Source organism: Muntiacus reevesi, chromosome 5 (assembly GCF_963930625.1).
Source record: "Muntiacus reevesi chromosome 5, mMunRee1.1, whole genome shotgun sequence".
Lineage (NCBI taxonomy): Eukaryota > Metazoa > Chordata > Mammalia > Artiodactyla > Cervidae > Muntiacus > Muntiacus reevesi.
Genome location: NC_089253.1, coordinates 36,123,540 through 36,127,983, shown reverse-complemented (window position 1 = coordinate 36,127,983; position 4,444 = coordinate 36,123,540).

The following is a 4,444-nucleotide window of genomic DNA, read 5'->3' as shown; positions in this document are numbered from 1 at the left end:
ACTCTGTATAATAGGCTCCAGTTTCATCCACCTCATTAGAACTGAATCAAATGTATTCTTTTTAATGGCTGAGTAATATTCCATTGTGTATATGTACCACAGCTTTCTTATCCATTTGTCTGCTGATGGACATCTTGCAGGGGGATTCTTTACCAGCTGAGCCACCAGGGAAACCCAAGAATACTGGAGTGGGTATTTCCCTTCTCCAGCAGATCTTCCTGACCCAGGAATCGAACTGGGGTCTCCTGCATTGCAGGCAGATTCTTTACCAACTGAGCTAAGGTGCAAGAATCTGGGTTCATTAAAATTTTTTTCTGATGCCGGGGACACAGGTTAGAGCCTAGGTCCAGAAAATAAGATCCCACATGCCTCAGGGCAACTAAGCCCACTTACCACAACTACCGAGCCCTCACACCCTAGAGTCCAAGCTGCACAAGAGAGGCCACTGCAATGAGAAGCATGGATACTGCAACTAAAGAGGAGCCCCCACTCACCAAAAATAGAGAAAGCCTGCACCAGCAATGAAGAGTCTGTGTGCCGCAATGAAGACCCAGTACAGCCAAAAATGAATGGACAAACAAAGCTATGGTTTGAAAAGAAAAAACCTCAGCCTGATTTCCCAAAGTATGGAGTACCTTATCCTGTTTTTCATCCTGAATGCCTTTCAGGACGCACTGGCTAATGACTTAATCCTTGTAGAACTGGCCAGTGTTCTTTTGCCATTTCTTCCACAGCCTTCAGGGTCATGCTCTGCTGAAAGGCCTGTTTGATTCACGTTCACAGAGCCCCATCTTTCTGCATATCGCCTCTTGAGCCGCTGCCCTCCTCTATTCCTTCACTCCGGGGGGGGCCTGGCTCTTCCAGTGTTTCCCTTTCCGGCTTTTGCACTTTGGCTTTGTTTCCTTACATCCGAGGCATTTTCGCGCTGGAGCCTGCACGCTTGCGTTGTCCTGGGTGCAGAGCTTGGGCGGTGCAAGGCCACAGATGCCCACTAGGTGGTGCGAGAGCCTCATTGGTGCACAGGAGGGGCCTCATTACTGCCACCTGCTGGGCTGACCAGGACAGTCAGCCTGTCCGCCTGTCCAAGATCCCCAGCAGGGGTCCGAGTCTTCGCATCCCATTTCTAAACGGGGATCGAGGGGCAGCAGTCTGCTAAACTGGCTATGGAGTCAAGCTGTCTTCTGCCACCACCCAGCCTGCCTCCCTCTCCAGCTGACCCTGAGCTCAGCTCAGTCATCGTGAGCCCTGGGAAGGCATGTTCTGCCTTTCAGCCAGAAGAGCAGCTTTGGTGGAGTCAGGAGACCAGGCTTCTGATGGACCCTTGAATCATCCCTTATGTTTTTCCTTCCCTGCAAGGTGTTATCAGGACAGGCTGCCTGTGGGTGATGCCCAGAGATGCTGAGAGTCATCAGTCTTGAATACTCAACAGGGCCACACCTTGTATTAACCTTTGATGTGCAGTTATCTCATGGGCTCCTCTCAGCAGCCCTTTGGCCCCCAAGTTTAAACAAAGGGAGGAGACTGCAGGGTGGGTAGTTCAGTGACCAGGTCACTCACCTGGGGGCGTCAGGATGAGACTTGCACCCAGCTCTGATCTGGCTGCTGAGATACCTTTGTGGTTCCAGAAGTCATCAGGCCTCCTCGAGACACCACAGTCTTGAGAAAAGCTTGGGGAACCTAAGCTGCGAACCCACCTACACTCTGGTCAGAGGGTTACTGTCCCTTCGCCCCCTCTCAAATGCTGACCTTGCCTTGAAAGTGTGTTGGGGCCTGGGGATGTCAGAGCACCAGGGAGAGCTAGGAGACCCCTGGGCTGTGTAGGAAGAAGCTGAGAATCTCACAGGGTGGGGTGGGGGCACAATCAAGTCAGGGTCTTGGGTTGGTCCCAAAGTGATGGCCAGGGGCTGGAGAGAGGAAGCGCCGCTTTCTAAGTGGCTTGATGGAGAGTGAGGCTGGTCACTTGGGCGGGCTGCCCCCACTGCTCTTCACTCTGGCTCTCAGGCCCTCCCCCCACCCCCACCCCGCCCTGCATCCACCACATGAAATCACTGGGCGTCCTCTGCCAGACCGCAGTGGGCCTCTCACTGTGTGTGGGCTGCACAGGGCCAGACCGTAAGTGTCAAGTTCAGAGCCTCACAGAGATTCCTCGCTCGGTGAGAAGGACGCTTAGCTCTGTTAGCTGCCACAAGGCCATCTGAAATGTCCTTTTAGGGTAGTCCCACCCAGCACTCCAGACCCTAGAGGCATGACCGGTTTGGGCCTAGACCCGGTTCTTGCTTGTTGGAGTGAGCTGGTCTTTTAGGGTCCCCAGTGTCCTGGATGTAGCATGAGGAGAATGTGCTAGAATCTGGTTGCCCATGAGAGTCAGGTGGGTGATATGATTCAGGGGAGTGGGCCGGGGTCGGGGGGTTACACAGGTGGGTGCCACCCTCTCTGGCCGATGTAGAAGGGTGAGGGATGGGGGTGGGGGCTGCAATGTGGACCCAGGGTTGGGCCCGGGTCGCAGCGGGGCATCCTCCAAGTCTGAGGGAGACCCCGTGAGCTTCTCATCACAGGAGCAGCACTGACCAGCAGCCTGTGGGCTGTGTCTGCCCACCACAGCTGGACATGGACAGAAGCACCTCCAAGGCCCGGATAGCTCCCACTCAGTTGCTTAACCAAATGTTCCTTCTGGAGATGTATCACCCGACCCCCTTTCTGCTCAAAGGCAGCTTTTTGGGGGGAAGTGTGTTTTTAAAGTAGGCCGAGATAGCTATGAGGCCAGTGAATGGGGGCCACGCTAGAGATTCAAGAGCTTTTGCCCAGAAAGGGGCTGGTAAGAGACATTTGGTGCCCCAGGCCCTTTGCACCCCAGTTCCCTTTGGAGGATCCTCCCTTCTGAGGAGGGTCTCCAGGTCAGGAGTCTCTGCAGGTGACTTGTAGCCCCCAGGTGACTGGGTGTTCCTGTTTCCGAATTCCTGGCATGGGCAGAGGTAGGGCCATGCCCTGGGATCTCCCATGATGGAGTCCTCAGTAGGGGGTGGGCGGGAGGTCTGCTCGGAGGGTGTCGGTGGGGACAGGGGGCTGGCCTGGCTCTCTGGCATACTCATGCCAGAGCTCATGCCAGAGCTCCCTCATTCTGTGAGCACACCCCTCACCCCCGCCATGTCCTTCTAGAAACTTCCTTTTGCTCTTCCAGAGTTGGCTTTTGCGACTTGGACCATTGATATCTGTTGCTCCCAGTGGTCATGGGGCCAAATCATGTGGAGAAAGGCCCCAGGCCCAAAATGTCTTCTCAGGTCACTGTCTGATTCCCAGGGGGCAAAGAAACCTGAGCCAGCCTCTCCCTTCACTAGACCCTTAAGTTCCAGGTCAGATATTCTCCTCTGGCACATCATTAAGAAAACCTGGGCACTGCAGGGTTAAGTATGTCTAGGCTCTTTGGGCCCATATAGTCAAAGCTATGGTTTTTCTAGTAGTCATTTATGGATGTGAGAGTTGGATGATAAAGAAGGCTGAGCACTGAAGAATTGATGCTTTCGAATTGTGGTGCTAGAGAAGACTCCTGAGAGTCCCTTGGACAGCAAGAAGATCAAACCAGTCAAATCCTAAAGAAAATCAATCCTGAATATTCATTGGAAGGACTGATGCTGAAGCTGAAGCTCCAGTACTTTGGCCACCTGACGCAAAGAGCCGACTCATTGGAAAAGACCCTGATGCTGGGAAAGACTGAAGGCAGGAGGAGAAGGGACTGTAGGGGATAAGATGGTTGGAAAGCATCATCGACTCAATGGACATGAGTTTCAGCAAGCTCCGGGAGATAGTGAAGGACAGGGAAGCCTGGTGTGCTGCAGTCTGTGGGGTCACAAAGAGTTGGATACAACCAAGCAACTGAACAACAAAGGCTCTCTGCAGGGTGGAGGGGACCATTTAAGCTAAGGGAATGATTTAGCCCAAGGAAATGTTCAGTCCTGGTCTCTGACTCTCAGGTTAGGAGGTTACCTAATTGGCAGAAACCACTTTGCACTTTTAATAACTGTGTGAACCCAAACCCCACATTGGCTAGAATTTACTAGGTGCCCGCTCTGTGCAGGGCCCTGAGTGCCCTTCAGGCTGGACAGCCAGTGTCCCTGCTCTCTGTCACGCGAGGGCCCAGATGGAGGGCTGGTGATAGGCTCTGGGTCAGGCGGCCACAGGCAGCCAGGGTGCCAACACGCGTGCTGGCTGGCAGCTGCTGTGCCGTGCTAGGCGATCCTGTGTCAGGAATGAAGCCCTCCAACCACGAGGCTGCAGAGCCCCCTGCCCCCGGGAGGTGCCCCTTCCCACTGGCACCCCCAGGGGGATCCACAGGGGTAGATTGAGCAGGCTGGGCAGGCTTTTCCAGGAAGCAGAAAAAAGCATTATTTACAAAAAAACATATTAAAAATACATGAGAGAAATCAGCCCTCCCTCCCACCATCCCCCT